Source organism: Chiloscyllium plagiosum, chromosome 7 (assembly GCF_004010195.1).
Source record: "Chiloscyllium plagiosum isolate BGI_BamShark_2017 chromosome 7, ASM401019v2, whole genome shotgun sequence".
NCBI classification, from domain to species: Eukaryota; Metazoa; Chordata; class Chondrichthyes; order Orectolobiformes; family Hemiscylliidae; genus Chiloscyllium; species Chiloscyllium plagiosum.
The window spans coordinates 73,841,761-73,861,016 of record NC_057716.1 but is presented as its reverse complement, the minus strand read 5'-3'; the positions used below and the strand labels follow the sequence as shown (position 1 = coordinate 73,861,016).

The window sequence follows — 19,256 nt, the reverse complement described above, 5'->3', positions numbered from 1 at the left end:
CTTAGCTCAAACTCCCTTCACTTCATAGGAAAGGCTGATGGAGATGGTGGAAATGATGCTGATCTCTAATCAGTTTGAAAAAGGACAGGATCCAGAGGTAGTGGAGGGCTAGTATTGAAAGTCACTGTGATGTCTATTGCATTTCTTTATGAAATATTTCAATCATTTTCTTGTGAAGCAGAAATGAAGAAATACTCTAACTAACATTGCGATGGATGGGATCTCCATATTTTAGTTTCTTTTAATATTGTCAAGCATCAAAATGATAAGGTAGTGATTTAAATAATAATTGAAAGTTTGATCAAATTGTAACAAACCCCACTATTATCATAGTTTTGGCAAGTTGTGTAGTAAGTTATTGACATACAGAAGTGTCCATTAAGTCTACAATACTGAACTGGCTATTCAGCTTATGTTTCACATGAGCCTTCTCCCATACTCCACATCTCAGAGTCAATATACCTTTCTATTCCTTTCTCCCTCACATGTTTATCCAGATTCCTCTTAAATGTGTGTTATCTGTGTCAACCAATCATTCCAGTAGTACATTCCACATTCTTACTACTCTTGAAATCTCTAGTACATGTATCAGTGATTGATATTTAGGTTTTTGGTTATGTTCTCCCCTACTTTATTGTACTCCTGTACTAGAAGTTCTCTAAGGTTACCTATCTCTCAGCTTTCTCTTTTCTAAAGAAAGGAAATCCAGGTTATTCCTCCCTCACACAGAAACACAAACAGCTCGAGAAACTCAGCAGGTCTCACAGCATGTGTGGAGAAAAACCAGAGTTAAATGTTTCAGGTCTGGTGACCCTTTCTTTTGTTCTTATTTTACTTCAATCATGCTTATGGTGTGATTTTGCTTCAAGCAGTGGATCTTACAAAAGAGAATCATATCGGACTCTGTATATTAACTTTTCCACAAATGCAGCCTTACCTACTGAACTTCTGAAGTACACTTTTATTTCAGATCTCCAGCATCTGCCGTACTTTAGCTTTTATTCAGATATTTTACCTGATGTGGCAGTGCTTTTGCTCAATACCATGGTATTGAAGAAGTGAACATTCATTACAGCTCACTACTGCATACAAACACTACATTCACCAGTACATCAGCATCTGGCCTTACAATAAGCTGCTAAGTTACACACAGCAGCAAACCATGTTTCAAGTGATGAGAGTGAAGGTTGACTATGAAATCTTCACACCCTTAGGTCAGGATGCTATAATGTTGTCATCATAACATTTTTTCTAAGCTATACTAACATACTGACCATGAGGTATAACAGAACACTCTCACTTCTGGTCTTTCAAGACAAAGATGGCCATGTTCACCATTGGGAAGATTCGTTGGACACCAGTGTCTATGTAGGTGACTTCTAAAGGCTGCCTGCCTTTAGGTTCTGTTGCAAAACAGACAGGATATCACAGCTGATTCAGTTTTGGTTGAGTTTCTGGTTCAGGATCTCAACTCCTCATATTTTCTCTCTGCTTCGTGATTGCTTTTGAAGAAAGTGTGACATTTTTCATTTGTTTGCATGAGATGCAGTCCATGAGTGAGTTTCTCCCAGGAAAAGAGGTTTGATATTGGAATTCGGAAGTGAAGTCTTCACAGTGCACTTATTGTGCTTCATTTGACCACAATAGGAGCACAACCAGATTCACTTCCATCATGGAAACTTTTCTTTGGTATAACAGTGTCAGGCATCCTGGCTGCATGACCAGCCCAATTCAGTTGCGAATCTGATTTGTGGCGTAAATGCTTGGGATGCCAGCTCGAGTGAATAATTGTCTGGTATTTTGTCCTACCATCTGATCTTCAGAAGGCAACTCAAGTGAAAATAGTTGTGCTTCTCGACATGATCTAATATGCAGTTCAGGTTTTGCACATGGATAGCAGAGCATGGAGGATTATTGCTGTATAGACTCTCTGCTTGGTAGGCAGATTTGACTCTCTCTTTCTTTGCCTCCTGACGGATGTCTCCATGTCCACTCTATCCAGGCCTCACAGTATTCTCTAAGCTTAATGAGAACTCCACCCCACCTCACTCATCCTTCTAAACTCTAAGTACAGATCAAAGTCCTCAACTGCTCCTCCTATGACAAGCTCTTCCTCCCTGGATCATTTTTGTTCACCTCCTCTGGACCCTCTCCAAAGCCAGCACATCCTTCTTTAGAATACAGGGCCCAACATTCCTCACACTGTTCCAAATGCAGTTGTTAACTCATTGACACCAAGGATCAGTAATGAACAAGTTAAATGGGGCATGTGGCAGATTTCAGAGCATCATAGAATCTACTTCAGTTTTGTGGTTTGCATTGACTGAAATATATCAGTTTTGTGATTCAACTAAGGGTCTTGTATCTCTGGAGTTTGCATTGGACTGTGCTTTAGATGTCTTGTGAGGGACCATGCTTGGATTATAATGATTTATCATTGAGGTAAGCCATGCAGGGACAATGATTCTCCTTCCAGTAGCTTCAGAATTACCTCACTGATGTCACTGACCCAGATGCACCATATAAAACATTCTATCTGGGTACATCACAGCTTAGTTCAGCAACTTCTCTGTGCAGGACCGTAAGAAACTTGTGAACAAAGCCAAGGTCATCTCACAAGCCAAGCTCCCATCCATGGACTCCACCAACACTTTTCAGTGATGATGTTGGCTGCCTTTTTGAAGCAAAGACCCCTCCCACCCTGGTTATACTCTTTCAATTTCTTCTGTCAGGCAGCAAATACAAAAGCTTAAACACACGAGCCAACAGGTTCAAGAACAGCTTCTTCCTCGCTGTTATTAGACAGCTGAATGGACCTCCCTAAATGCAAAACTAATGGTGATCTTGCTTTTGTCAGCTGTAACCTTGTCTGCCTCACACTTTCTAAATGCCCTCTGACCCGTATGCCATTGCATGTTACGATCTGCCTATAATGCAGGCAAAACAAAAAAAAATTGACTGTACTTAGGTACATGCGACAACAATGAGTCAAATCAAATCAGTTTTGATGCTGGAGAGGTTTGGCCAAGGGCCTTTAGAATGGATTACACTATATCCCCATAAGTCACCCAGTCATCCTCAAGTCAGGAAGTTTCTGTGGTATCATTTATACTAAGCCACAAATTGTATACTATTGGGGTGTAACGGGAGGGGCAGTATCTCTCACAAAGCAGGCTCACAGCATCTCTTGGAGTGGTTTACAATGTACTGGTCCTCAACTTCACTCTGCAGTTACCTGTGGTTCCAAGCAATTGTTAGCATGCAACACACTGTGACAAACTGATACACAAATGGACCAAACCTGACAAATGCAGCCATTGGGTCTGCTAACCCTACTGACTTAGGAATATGTCTATCCTCGCTTGCAAAATTGATGCCAGTAGACTGTGTGGATGAGTCCAATCTAATGTCTAATGATCTTGAAGGAGAGTCAGCACTATGTTATAGAGCATGATAAGAAACAGAAGCTATTCTGGTCTTCCACGGCATCCAGGCTATCTTCAGTCATCCAGCCTCACCTTGCCACTGGTCCAAGATATGAGGTTAAGAATGCACAATTCTCCATCATATAACTTACATGCAAGTCATGTTCATCTTTGTATCATCTGTCATCCGTGCATCAGTGATGGACAAGCAACACAGCAGCAAGTGTAAATTCACCAAGAACTGTACAGCCTTCTCAAGTGACTTAGTCCATAGTTTCACTAGAATGAAGGACAAGGGGTACTCTGCCACCTCCTGTATGCTATAGGAAAGGAGCTAGAAAATAAAGTATCCCAAAACATTATCTGGTTCACCTCCCTTGGCTAGCAGGTCTGAGCTGACAACAATCTCATGAACATCCATTTAATTCAATCTGAAAAAGTAAAACTGGTTACCATTAGTGCACAAAGCACATACCGCTCAGACAATAGAGAAGAGAACTCCTCGTCAGTAAAGAGTTTTATAGAGAACATCGTTATGATATAAAATACCACCAGCTGAGAATTTATATACTGAGAATTTCATCAGCTGATTTAATATCTGAGACTTTCACTGATCGTAACAGTTTTAGGAAAGGGAAATTGATATGAATTAGACTGAGGACGGTCAGAACTGAAACTGAAATTATCTCCAAGGACAAGAAAAATCAGTCAGACTCCATGGGAAATGTTAACAAGCTTCATTTAATATTTATTTACACTGAAAATCTTCATGTTAAATCATATAACCACAAGATGGAGGAGCAGAAACGGGCCATTCCACCAAACAGTCTGCTTCATCATCGATTGAGATCATGGTTCATCTAATAAACTCCAACACAACTTTTCTTCCTTTCCCCCTTAAACCTTGATTCCCTTTCTGATTAAAGATTTGTTTATCCCAGCTTTGAATATACTTGGTAAGCCAGACTCAGCAGCCTTCTGCAGTAAAGAATTCCACAGATTCATGACCTTCAGAGAAGAAATTACACACCTGTTTCTTAAATGAATGAACCTTTATTCTGAGATAAGGTATTTTGGTCCTAGACTCTCCCACAAGGGGACACAACTTATGTACATGCAGCCAAGTCTGCTCAGAATATTATATATTTCAAGGTCAACTCTCATTTTTCTAAACCCTGTTGAGTATTGTTCTAACCTACTGAACTTCTCAGATAGTCCCAGCATACATGATATCAGCGCGTGAACCTTCCATGTGTTAGGGACCAGACCAAAAGCACTGTAAATGTAATAAAAAGGACAGCCCACACGCTAAATTTTATCTTAATTAAAAGCAAAATGTAAGATGCTACATTCCAGATGTAATTCGATAGGTCACACTAGCTGGCTTTAAGCAAAATACATTTTATTCTTACCCTACAGTTAAAAATATGAACAGAAGAAAAAAGAATTGTAATAAGTTGACTCTACTGGAAAACTTAACAAAGCAATTGATTATTTAACTACTAAACAGAAATTGTTTCAATATAGTAACATCCCACAAACACACCTTGGCAAAGGCAAATTCGGTAAAAAAAAATTCTTAAATGAGATTCTGCCATTGAGGGTGAACCCATGCCTTTAGCTGTAACAGACAGAAAGATGTAGCAGCTTTACCAACCAGCTTCAAAAATCTCAGCAACTACTGAAAGCTAAACTAAAACCTGGTTCTGTGGGAGCCTGACTCCACCCATTCATGCTGCTTCTATTGTTCCATCTTCTTTAAAAAAAAACCCAAGGCCTCATAAGCTGTTTGCTCTTAAAGCCATAGTATTGTCACATTTGGACTGTCTCTAATGGTTGTGTATCTTTCCTTCAATACAGGGCCCAAAACTGTTCAAAGTATTCCAGCATAAGACAGACCATTGGTCTGACTGGTACTGCGTATAGATTTAGCAAGACTTTTTTTTAATATCGCTTTCCATTTAAAATAAAGATCAATATTCCATTTGCCTTCCCCATTACCTGCTGAACTTGTATGTTAGCCTTTGATTTATGCGGAAGCACTTCTAAACTCCTTTACGCTGCATCATTTTACAGTTTTTCTCCACTTAAATAACATTCAGTTCCTCTATTCATCCGGTCAAAGTACATAGCCTCACATTTTCCCATATTATATTTAAGCTGCCACTTGCTTAACCAGTCTACACCACCACACCTATTTTTCTGTCATATGCAAACTTGCCGATAGAACATTCACTGTCCTTATTCTGGACATTTGCATATTGTGTAAACGATTAAACCTGAGCATTGATCCCTGCAACACTCTGAAGGTTGCAGGTTGCCATTCTGAAAATGCTCCCTCCCCCCTCGCTTATCTCAACTCTGCTTTCTATTCTGGACATGATCCCCTTATGACCTTTTACTTCTGTGTGCATAAGGGCACAAGTGCCTTAACAATGACTGCGTGTATGAGAAATGTATTAGTGCATTCCATAAGGGCTCCCAGAATCTGCCCGAATCTGTAGTCAAGTGATCAGAGTAATCTAGTCATTTTTTCAGTCAATATTTGTTTGCTTAAAAATCATGAGTCCATGAAAGACTCAGTTATTAAAATCAAATTATAATTGATAATCCATGTTTACCATTGTTGTAACAGCCCTAATACCTGTTTGAGACCATTGGAAAGAAAGAAAGATTCTGATAGATCAAGCAGTAGTTCAAACTCACACAAAGAGCATGCATTAAATCTGTTATTGCTGCACCCATTTTCAAACCCAAAGAAACAGAAGCAAAACAGAGAACATTGAACATTACAGCGCTGTACAGGCCCTTTGACCCTCGATGTTGTGCCGACCTGTCATACCAATCTGAAGTCCATCTAACCTACACTATTCCATGTACGTCCATATGCTTGTCCAATGATGACTTAAATGTACTTTAAGTTGGTGAATCTACTACCATTGCAGGCAAAGCATTCCATACCCTTACTACTCTCCGAGTAAAGAAATAACATATCTAACAACAGCATTTCTTTGATAGATCTTTATTAGAAATTGATAAACCTCGACACAAGTTTAATCCATTTGGGCCAGCCACTATGTTATTCTCCTCATCGCTGTCAGGTTCATTGGGGATTGTGTGATTTTCCTGTTCTCCATGGTGGATATGATTTCCAAGAGATTTAAAAAGAGCACTTTTATAATGCTTCCTTCCAAAACAGGTAGACATGCATCAGGGCTAGGATCCTCTAATACTTTAAGGCTGAGATCCTGGCTGTCAGGAATAGGGACTCAGGCAGAGAGAGGTGTACCTTCCATTGCGAAAACGAGATGCTCAAACAGCCAGCAGGAAGGGCTCCCAGTAGCTCTAGAGGTACCGGGAGGCACTGGTGGCAGCGAGGCTTTGTTGCAAATTTCAATGAGTACAAGCAGTTCCATTTACAGTCACTTCATCTCTCATCCTTAAATAATGTACTTGTGAAAGGGTCACCGAGAACCATGAAAAGACTTAATCATAATTACACTTTAAACCAGGTGCAAACAGCAGAGGCAAAAAAAATCATTCTGCTGGTGCTGATAACTAGTTAGCAGTACAAGTCCAATGTAGGCAGCTGTCCTCCATAAACACAGGCGATCTAAGTGGTGGGGTCTGTGCTGCAGACCATAAGCCAGCTCTCTGTTTTAAAGAGTTCCATTTTGATGCTAATTGGCTCATTGTTCATTCCACCATTTTCTCAGTGCTGGCTGCTCCAAGTGGCTTTCACCCACAGCTGGTTGTTCCTGGATCACTTGACATGTCTCTAATACTGGCAATTAATGACATGTCTGGTTTGTCAGTGATGCTAAACACCTGAATGCTTGGTTTTGCTGATTATGATAGAACCAATAGTTTGCTGTTGTTTCTAAGTATTAGCATTTTTTAGAAGTATTAGCAAGTGACTCACCTGTTCAATATTTCACCTTAAAAACCCCAGCAATTTATTTCAGCATTACCTGTCTCCCCCACCATAAAAGGAGTATACAATCAAACAATGGTACTGGTGCATACAAATTCACTAATCTGAGAAATTATTCATGTGAAATTTAATTTGCGGTTCCTACTATTTAATGTTACAACCAGTTGGGGAGAGTCTTTTTAACTCCACCTTCTATTAGCAGCAATGATTTAAATTGTTTTTCATGTGCAGCTTCAAAATGGAACATATTTCACTCAATCAAAATGAAGAAGCCAAGTACAAGGTTTTCTTGAGGGAAAGAGGGAATTTTACTATTTACTAACCACAAAACATAATACAACAAATTTAACAATACAACACAGGTATCTTTTTTTTTAAAAAAAGGGGAAAGGTCTACAACAGATCAGAAGAATAAAAATTTAAAAGGAGGCTTTAAGTTTTCACCCTGGACCATGACCACTGTTTCAGTGGTGACTTGTGAAATTTGTCAATATATTTTGGTTCTCAACCATTTCTCCAATGGCTTATTAAACTTTCAGACAAGGTGGTGGGGGAGGGAAAGAGAGAAAGAACGAGAATCACAGGGATAGACCTGCAGAGATAGAGAGCACTGTACCTACATGTCCAGTATAAATACATATGTGCAGTGGGAAGGAAGGTTCAAATTAGTCCCTGAGACATGTTGCACCATTCCATTAGATTATGGGTCACCTGAATCCCAAAGTCCCTTCCTCAGCTTGCCCAACAAAAAAAACTCAGTCTTGAACATTAATTAAACCAGTATCTGTTAGTCTATGGGGACAGAGAATTCAAGGCTCTCACTATCTTTTGTATCAAATAAAATGTGTTCATGGATTTTACTCCTAATTAGCCTACCGTTAATTTTGTGATGCTGTTCCCCCATTCTGGATTGCCCAAAGAAAGTAACCTCTTGCAGCAGAATCTTCTGTACTTGCTCATGACAAGCTTAGAAACAGGAAGGTTCATTTAAGTAGGCAGAGTAGTGTTACATTTCAATCTCAGTACCTTCACTCCACCAGAACCAAATCGTGAGCAACTTCAATGTTCGATCTTCCCACCGCAACTGAGTCTTAAGTGGCTAATTAAGAACTTAAGGGCCTCATCCAGCTGCTGCTGGAATTAACCCATCCACAAGTGGAACACTTGCCATGCAGTGTATACAATAAGTCAAACGGTGCAGGCCATTTATCGCCTCAGTGGAGGGCTTTCTTGAAAGAAAGACATATCAGTGCATGATCGAGAGTGTGCACACAAGGAAAAGAGAGCCAGATAAGAGTCAACACATCATCCTTGCTTCTGAAACTTCCTTCCCTCCCTCATAGTCCTTACTTGAGGCCCAAGTGCCTGGCGATCCTGGGAATCTGGGACCATCCTTCCAGCAGCAGCCACATCCTCCTTAATGAGATTACTGAGAGAAAGAGTTGGTGGCCTCTATCTGGCTAGCTCTTGTTAGATGAGAATACTGCCCCTTGAATCATGATTCCAAAGGAAGGCCAACGGCTGCACAATTGCTGCCTGACTACACAACTCAGTTCTTCAGACAAATCATGTCAGACTTACAATGTACAGTGATTGGAACTTGAACCAAGTGGATCTTTGACAATGAGATCCTTGATTGCGGCTGTTAACCTGGATCAATCAGGGAGACCTGGCTGGTAGATATAAGCAGGAGATTTCACACAGCACTGCCCTTTGATGTGAAGGGCAGTGTTTGTCACTGGCCACCCGGGTGTTTTCCTATCTTCCTGGTGGTGGAAATTGAATAAATATTCGTGCACTTTGTGTCTTTCACTGTGTCTCACACCTGCACACACACACCATGGGTGCTGGGGGAAAAGAATAAGCACTACCACACTTAGGTGGTAGTGTGGGGGTTTTAAAAAAAAAGCAGCTATGGTAAATAAAGAAAACAAAAGAAAAAGAGAAAAAAAAATAAGCAGGAGATTCACACAGCACTGCCCTTTGATGTGAAGAGCAGTGTTTGTCACTGGCCACCCGAGTGTTTTTCCTATCTTCCTGGTGGTGGAAATTGAATAAAGATTCATGCACTTTGTGTCTTTCACTGTGTCTCACACCTGCACACACACACCATGGGTGCTGGGGAAAAAATAAGCACTACCGCAGTTCGGCGGTCGTGTGGGGGGGTTAAAAAAAAAGAGAAAAAGAAAAAAAAAGCTCTTGTGAACAGCACTGCTTAAAAAAAAAGTAGGAGATTCAGAAGGTCTCTTCAATCTCGGGACTGGTTTTGAGCTGGCTGGTCAGAGCCTATGTACTGTGTACATTTCGATAAAGAGCGACTTGGTGGTAGGTTAACAGCCTCTATCCAGTTATTTCAAAATGTTAATTGTTTTTCTCTCTCTAAATATGCTGCCAGGTCTGAGTTCCTCCAGTATTTTTTCTTTTTATTTCACATTTCTAGTATCTACACTATTTTATTTTTGTGACATTATTAGGAGTTGTTGTGGTTCTGTTTGCCGAGCTGGGAATTTGTGTTGCAGATGTTTCATCCCCTGTCTAGGTGACATCCTCAGTGCTTGGGAGCCTCCTGTGAAGCGCTTCTGTGACGTTTCCTCTGGCATTTATAGTGATTTGTACCTGCCGCTTCCGGTTGTCAGTTTCAGCTGTCCGTTGCAGTGGTCGGTATATTGGGTCCAGGTCGATGTGCTTATTGATTGAATCTGTGGATGAGTGCCATGACTCTAGGAATTCCCTGGCTGTTCTCTGTTTGGCTTGTCCTATAATAGTAGTGTTATCCCAGTTGAACTCATGTTGCTTATCATCTGAGTGTGTGGCTACTAAGGATAGCTGGTCGTGTTGTTTCATGGCTAGTTGGTGTTCATTATTAGGAGTATTTAGGAAACATACAGAATTTAAACTGTGTGCATTTATATTTCTCAGCTATAATAATAGCTTGTGTAAAATTGGTCGAAAAGCTTTGAATCATAGATAAATATTCAATTTTACTAAGTACACTTTCACAAAATGTCCCAACTTTTAACTTTACAGAGTCTTTGCATCCCAAAGTGGGCAACTGCATGATGTCTCGATGAAAATGGAGTAAATGATGCACCAAGTGTAACATCCACTCAGCTTTAACAGCTGAAGATCTGCTGATGGATATTTCCAAAACTATTAAAACTGAACAGGTGCACACAGCAATTAAATACAATGGTTTTATGAATGTAAAAGTAATAAAAGCTGCACAATCGAGTAAGAAATAATATTGTTTTCATAGCTGCATTGTTTTCCTGCTATTGAGAAAATGATTTTGATGGTTGTGCTCAGTTCAGCTTGCGACCAAGGTACAATGATTCTCAGTGAAAATCAGAACTCAGTCAAAATGTTACTTATTCAGATATAACGGAATTAGTTAATTATCGCAACATAAAATCACCTATTAAGCGGAAAACAAATCCATTGTGAAGTTGTTAACAAAAGGCAACACATTTTTTAAATTCTGCACCTTTGCTTTTCATAAAATGTAACCTTTGCAGCAGCCTAATGATTTTTTAAAAAATTATTTTATTATTTTATTCCGCTCCTTCATTTAACTAGAAGACGAAGGTGCTGATTGCAAACTCCATTCTTTCAATATTGGGACTTTGGTCAAAGCTATTTCCATTTTAAAAAAAGTGTCCCTTCTTTCTCCAAAGCCATTGTTTAAATTTAAGTTGGACTGTCAATATATTGATAAATAAGACTCTCTCCACGCTGCTCTTAATTTTAGCACATGTATTAAGAACCAAACAAAGAGACAGTATATTATTGAAACAGAATTGGAGTCAGTCTAGTGAAACTGCCAAAACTAATATTCCAGTATAAAATAAAGGTACCTGCTTCATCTTCAAGCAGGAACTCCGTGTAAAAGAGTCAATGTACAGTGCACAGTTGTGTATATTCAGTAACATCAGTAACTACAAAGCCCAGACTATGTGCAAATTTAAGATATTATAGCAATGTGAACTAGTGTTGTAATAAACTTAAAGCTACCTGGGTGGGTGTGTGTGTGACACATAAACGAAGATATAGGACAGCACACAAACCGTATCACACTGGCAAACTTATTCTTTGATACAGAAAGCCATGCTGACAAAGAAAATCAACAGTATTTATATAAACACCTTTGAAATTCTGGCACTTCCCAAATTATCTACCACCTGTGAACTAAGAATTGGCTTGAAAATTACCTGAATATCCACATAGGTATTCTGCAGCTTCAACCTATCAAACAATGCTGCAGAGTGGGATAGAGGGAAACATTCCTGACTGGTATTTCATTTACCCCAAAACTATATTTTGCTGTATGACAAACTAATATTTGGATCGGAGTGGTGCAGGAAAAGCACAACAGGTCAGGCAGCATCCGAGGAGCAGGAAAATTGACATTTTGGGCAAAAGCCCTTCATCAGAAATGGCTCGAAACATCGATTTTCCTGCTCCTCGGGTGCTGCCTGACCTGCTGTGCTTTTCCAGCATCACTCTGATCTAAACTCTGGTTTCAAGCATCTGCCGTCCTCACTTTTGCCTAATACTTGGATCGACCCATCCTTTTCCTTTCATCTGATCTGTTAGTTTCTCCATTAGCTGTCCGCTTGATCATTAATACAGAAACACATTCCTTTCCTTCACATCGCTTCTTCCTAAAATATCTCTCTGTTTATGTGCAGCACAACCACCTCCTTTGCGTTCAGGTATTGAATTTTGGATTGCACTTTCCATAAGCTTTTACTTAGGTCTCTGCCTTGTCATAACTGAGTCAAAAATGGGGTCATCTCCTGAAGCCTTCTTAGGAGGTTAAATCCTGCTCTATAATATATTCCATTTTACCTCGCAGTAAAGAAGACAGTCTAAATGTTATACATCTTATTATGTCCAGCACAGTTTGAATAAACAAATCTAAGCAAAACAGCATCCACTATCTCAAATCTGTCCTTTTCCAAAGTTTCAACTGGTCAATGATTACTAAAGCAACATTTAGTTGCTGCGCTGCCAAAAGATGAATGGTTAATTTTAATAATAACTTATTTGTTAAAAGGCATTTGTTGACACACAGCACTGTATTTCTTCTGCAGGACTTTATACGTTAATGCAACTGTCCTTATGAATTCAACAATAGCTTTCCAAACTACTTACTTAATTGGCCTGGAATTTCCTGGAAAGTTTGGCACAATTACAACACAAGGGTGAGCACTGCACCATTGCTCATCTGCAGACATTTACAAAATTAATTTTTGCCAATCTTGAGTTGTTCAGATGCATGCAGATTTCCTCAATTGTTTGCAGTAATTCTGAGATCAGCCAAGCAAAAGGGCTTGCTATGCATTTACATAACTCCACACCAGCCAAACCCTACCCACAACTCCTCCACAAAAACAAGCTCAAGGATTTTTTTTAATATAAATAACGTACTGGCAGGGATTCATGAGTAGAAAATAGAACTGCAGCATGGCACAAAGTTATCTAATATCAGCAGAGCGATTTCTGGAGCTTGATGACAATTTTTTTTGCAATGCCATTTTTGAAATATTTCTTGCTAGGACCAGAATTGCACTTTGCCAAAGCATCCTTTGCACCTATAATACAGCACAGTTTTTTTTAAAACATCCTTATAATTGGCTTCCAATGTGGTACACGAAGGTTTGGCTTATGACGATTTTCATTTTTAATCAACTTTGACAGTTTGAGATAAAAACATTGGATCCCTTTGTATTGAGGCATTAGAAACTAAAATAACTGCTCACATTTATTCTGATAGAATTCAGATTCCATCATTCTGTTCAGACAACACTGAAATCATGACACCAAGCACAAAGCTCTCAGATTTCGTCGAGAGGCAAATCTCTCAGAGTTATTGTAGATGGACAGGTTTAGAGTTACCTTAGGGTTACTGTGATGTCTATTATTTGAATAGACATCTGAATGTTAATCTATCGCAATCAATAGGTAAGCTGTCTGTTTGACATGGGGCAGATCTTGGTGTTCGATAACATAGTAATACAATTTAATGAAAATAATGTGTTTTGTGTGGTCACAAGGAAGAGGAAGATGGATTTTTTAAAATCTATTCCTGTGTGTAATGGAAGCAACTGAAGTTATCAGGAGTAGTGAAAGTACATATTTGGAAATCCCTTACCAATCAAGTGACAAACTATCCTAAATAAAAACCAAAAGAACTGCAGATGCTGTAAATCAGAAACATAAATAGAAATTATTGAAAAAGCTCAGCAGGTCTGGCAGCATCTGTTGTGAGGAGGGGGCACTCGACCTGAAACGTTAACTGTTTTCTCTCCACAGATGCTGCCAGGCCTGCTGAGCCTTTCTAGCGATTTCTATTTTTGTGACAAATTATCCTGATGTAAAGAGTGATGTTCTGAACTAGGCTTCAAATACTGTTCAGTTTAAAACCTTATAAGCTTAACATTTTGCCACGTGCTGAAAATACTCTATTTCCATTCTGAGCACAGTGCTTTTACAGCACAAATATTCATGGTCTGAAAGGAGAGTTATAACTGAGTTAATTACATGCCAAGTCTATCCAAATTGAAGCTAATACTCCTTTATAGAAAATGTAGCATTTATCTTCAAAATTAAACAAATGTCCATATTTACAAGTTTGATTTGAATGTTTAATTGAGATATATATATATATCTATTAAACATTCACAGATAAAAGTCTATAGAACTGTGGAATGCTAACTTCTTTTCTTATCCTCGCTTGAACTTTAATATTCTTTCCAACTTCTACCATGGCATATTTATCAATATCACAGTCCATTTATTTCCCCTTTTATTTGGATGACCTTTTTCTTCTTCCACCAGCTTTTTCTTCATGTTTATTCAAACTTAGCATCTCCTTATGTTTTCAAAATTTTCATCCCCATCCCCCGTGGGCGGCACGGTGGCAGTGGGCGGCACGGTGGCACAGTGGTTAGCACTGATGCCTCGCAGCGCCTGAGACCCGGGTTCAATTCCCGCCTCAGGCGACTGACTGTGTGGAGTCTGCACATTCTCCCAGTGTCTGTGTGGGTTTCTTCCGGGTGCTCCGGTTTCCTCCCACAGTCCAAAGATGTGCAGGTCAGGTGAATTGGCCATGCTAAATTGCCCATAGTGTTAGGTAAGGGGTAAATGTAAGGGTATGGGTGGGTTGCGCTTCGGCAGGTCGGTGTGGACTTGTTGGGCCGAAGGGCCTGTTCCACACTGTAATGTAATCTAATCTAATCAACCATTTTCTGCAGTGTTTCATCCATATCTGTCAGGGGAAGTGTTATAATTTGCCTTGATGGGAGTAAGCAGAAAGATCCACCATCATCTCATTAGTAATGATGCACATTAGCAGTATTTTTAAGGGAAAAATAGATCTCTTTTGAGACTGGGATGTTGATTGAACAATCTTCAGGTTTTACCAGCCTTCTCAGAGGGTATATCAAAAAGCAGAAATGTCGAGATGTTGGTCTCCACATTCAGCAAAAAAGCAATGTGAATACATTGAATTATGATCCTCAAATATTGCAGATTGCAATAGCAACATCCAGATTAGAAAGGCTGAGCTCTTCATATTTCAAGAGAATGACAACACTTCAAACTTATCTAGTTTCTCACCTGCCAATACGAACCTATACTTGAAACTGTTGAACTACCTGAAATAACGAACTGAGACTTTAACAAGTTTGTTTTGATGACAGGTAGAGGTGGTGTTTACTCCTTTTAGCAGCTACTGCAAGTGAAAAGATATAGGGACAGGAAATATTCAATTTTCTGGATCAGCGAGGATTTTTTTTCTCGTAAACACTTTAAAAGCTGCTATAACATTTTGCATCTCTTTTCAATGTATGGCACTACCACAAAGTTGACTGTGCATAACATGTTCACTGAAGAGTTTAGAAATAATCTCAAAATTGCCAAAGAGCTAAAACAATAGATGCCTTTTGTATCTCATTGTAAGCATTCTTGAAACTGTTTAAAAGGAGAAACATGCCTCAGCTATAATTCATTAATGCATCTGCCTGGGTTCAACTGTTTTCAAAACATTCCCATTGAGCAATGACCAAAGATGAAAAATAAAATTCTTGAAGGAGTTGGGTACAGTATAAATAAGGGGACAGATGCTGTCCTCTCCAGCCATGAGTCAGAGACTCTTAAAGGCTGTGTTGCCTGCTCGGTGCCAGGTTTAAGACATTGAGGCTGGAGAAGAACCTAAAAAGAAAGGAGAGGGATCCAATTGTTGTTGTTCATGTTGGTACCGACAATATTTGTAAGTCTAAAAAGGTTCTGCTGATGGAATTTGAACAGTCAGGAGCTAAATTAAAAACAGATCCTCCAATAAACAGATTTTTAAAACAGTAAGGAATCAAGGGTTTTGGAGTAAAGGCAGGAAAGTGAAGTTGATGATTATCAGATGCGCAGGATCTCATTGAATGGCAGAGCAGTCTTGATGGGCTGAATGGCCTATTTCTGCTCCAATCTTATTGACCTTCTGTTTTGAAAGCATCCTTCAGAAGTCTAGTGCTTTACTGTTATAACTTTGAGATTCTTGCAGACTAGTCAGATTCAACATCCTTTGCTGTTTAGTTATTATGCTTAAATGCTAGAAAGAAGGTGGGGGAAGAAAGGGTATTTCTGACACCAGAACTACAACCATCCTGCTGCCACATTGGAATGGACCAACACTCCACATATACCAATGAAGAATTGGATATTTGGCTCCCTGTACATATTAAACCATTCTGTTGTGCATAACTAAATAAATGTCCAAAGTATTTCTTAAATGGCGAGAGGCTGGCAAGTACAGAGATGAAAGGGACCTAAATGTCCTTGTCAACTAGTCACTGAAGGTTAGCATACAAGTGCAGCAAGCTGTTAGGATGGCAAATGGACTGGTAGTCTTTATTGTAAGTGGATTTGAGTACAAAAGTAGTGAAGTCTTGCTTCAGTTGTAGAGGAGTTTGGTTAGACTGCACCTGGAATACTGTGGTCACTGGGGATCTCCTTATCTCAGGAAATTCATTATTGCTGCAGAGTCAGAGTCATAGAGATGTACAGCATGGAAACAGACCCTTTGGTCCAACCCGTCCATGGTGACCAGATATCCCAACCCAGTCTAGTCCCACCTGCCAGCACCCAGCCCATATCCCTCCAAACCCTTCCTATTCATATACCGATCCAAATGCCTCTTAAATGTTGCAATTGTACCAGCCTCCAAGAGTGCAGCAAAGGTTCACCAGACTTGTTCCTAGGATAACTGGACTATCCTATGGTGTTAGAATTAGCCAACTGAAATTTAGAAGTATGTTACATAACCTCATTGAAACTTGCAAAATTCCTAAAGGATATAGACAAGATGAATACAAATAAGCTGTTTCCTCTGGTTAGGGAGTCTAGAACTAGGATACACAATTTTTTTAAAAAAGGGATGCCATTTAGCTCCAAAATTAGGAGATTTTCTTAATTTCCTCAAAGGGTTGGAACTCTCTACCAAAAAGAGTGTGAAGGATCAGTCTTCGAGTGTATTTAAGATGGAGATTGAATGACTTGTTATTACTAGTAGCATACAGGGTTATGGGGATGAGGTGAGTAAAAAGCATTCAAGTGTTAGATCAACCACGATTGTATTACATGGGGGGCTATTCAGCCCATCAAGCTTGTCCTACTCCTGTTCCTATATGCCTATGTTCTTATGTTGCATTCCAGCTACACTAATGGACCAACATATTTATTATTCACAGCATGTTTGTATTTCCTCAATATTGAAACTGATTGTCAAAGAATAATTGATGCTGCACAAGGGGATGCACTTCAGATTTTTCAAATGGTGGGTGGGGTGGAGGAAAGGTAGAAGAGAGAGATAACCTTTCTCTTAAAAACAAAATCACTTTTTAAAACAGAAAATCCATGAGGATCTCATCTCCCATTCTTAGAAGCATTTAAATTCAGTCTCTGTTAGTCTTTAAACCACTCTTCATTGAATTCCATAACCTTTACTCTTATTGAAGTATAGGACTGTGTTACTTTTGCCTTTCTATAGTAATCAAAATTGGCAATATTTTCAAAATCCTTTTAGACTATTTCCATTCTGGCAAACAATAGGTTCATGGGCATTTACTTATTTATTTCCAATTACAATAATTAAAGGTAGAGCCAAGACAGATCATTTAAGTCAGCTAAATTAACATCTATGATGAGAATACTTTAGAATTTATAATTAAAGGAAGAAATAACTAAATACTGAGAATAGACAATAACTATAAGCATCAGCATAGATTTCTGCAAAGATGATCTTGCTTCAGAAAGTATGACTATGAGGGGAAATGCATCTAGTGTGGTGTGCATGGACTCAGAATGTCAGTAACAATGTACGATGAGCAGAATAAATGGTATTAAATTCAAAGAAGTGTATTGTACCTGTTTAAATTGAATTGAATTGAATTGTCACGTGTACCGAGGTAAAGTGAAAAGCTTTGTCTTGCGAGCAACACAAGCCGGTCACAGAGCTAAGTGGCATAGATAAGTAAATAATAGGTAAACAGCAGCAAAAACATAAACACAGGTACAGGCGAATGTTAAGAGTTTGAGAGTCCATTCAGTATTCGAACAACAGTCGGGTAGAAACTGTTTCAAAACCGGCCGGTGTGTATGTTCAGGCTTCTATACGTTCTCCCCGATGGTAGGGGTTGTAAAAAAACATTGCCAGAGTGGGATGGATGTTTGAGAATGCTGGCAGCCTTTCCTTTGCAGTGAGCCTGGTAGATGGATTCTATAGATGGGAGGCTGGCCTTTGTGATTGTCCGGGCCAAGTTCACCACTCTCTGTAACCGTCTCCGATCTTGAATGGTATAGTTGCCATACCAGGTAGTGATACATACAGACAGAATGAGCTCGATGGCGCACCTATAAAAGTTGGCAAGGGTAGTCACCATCATGCCAAATTTCCTGAGGAAGAAGACACGTTGTTGAGCCTTTGTAACCAGTGCATCCACATGAAGAGTCCAAGAAAGCTTGATATGGATGACCACTCAAGAGCTTGACACTGTCCACTCATTCCACCTTTGTGCTGTTAAAGGTGTAGGGGGGCATCAGTAACATCCCACTGAAAGTCAGTAATAAGCTCCTTGGTTTTGCCGGCATTGAGAGCCAGTGCACCATTTTTCTAGGTCTTCCACCTTCCGTCTGTAGTCTGTTTTATCGCCATTTGAGATTCGACTGACTATGGTGGTGTCATCAGTGAACTTGTAAATGGCATTAGTCTGATAATTGGCGACGCCAAATGTTTGGGTATACAGTGAGTACAGTAGGGGGCTGAGTACACAACCCTGGGGGGCTCCAGTGTTGAGTGTTAGGGAGGATGAAATATTGTTCCCAATCTTCAATGATTGTGGCTTGTGGGTCAGGAAAAGGAGGATCCAGTTGTAGAGAGTGTGCGTGATAAATCATGTCTCACAAACTTGATTGAGTTTAGTAACAAAGAAGATTGATGAGGGCAGAGCAGTAGATGTGATCTATATGGACTTCAGTAAGGCGTTCGATAAGGTTTCCCATGGGAGACTGATTAGCAAGGTTAGATCTCATGGAATACAGGGAGAACTAGCCATTTGGATACAGAACTGGCTCAAGGTAGAAGACAGAGGGTGGTGGTGGAGGGTTGTTTTTCAGACTGGAGGCCTGTGACCAGTGGAGTGCCACAAGGATCAGTGCTGGGTCCTCTACTTTTTGTCATTTATATAAATGATTTGGATGGGAGCATAAGAAGTAGTTAGTAAGTTTGCAGATGACACCAAAATTGGAGGTGTAGTGGACAGCGAAGAGGGTTACCTCAGATTACAACAGGATCTGGACCAGATGGGCCAATGTGCTGAGAAGTGGCAGATGGAGTTTAATTTGGA

General features: G+C 39.6%; 1 protein-coding gene across 7 annotated transcripts in view; it reads right to left on the bottom strand.

Annotated features, from left to right (window-relative positions):
• The window catches only part of nckap5l (NCK-associated protein 5-like), a 657,886-nt gene that overhangs the window by 448,873 nt on the left and 189,757 nt on the right, over positions 1-19,256 (bottom strand). Inside the window, exon 1 of one of the 7 annotated variants that reach the window (XM_043694061.1) lies at positions 8,710-8,740. The exons of the other annotated variants lie outside the window; for them this stretch is intronic. The gene's annotated coding sequence lies outside the window, so the exon portion shown is untranslated. Of the gene's footprint in view, positions 1-8,709; positions 8,741-19,256 lie in introns of those variants that run through there. 7 annotated transcript variants of the gene reach the window in all.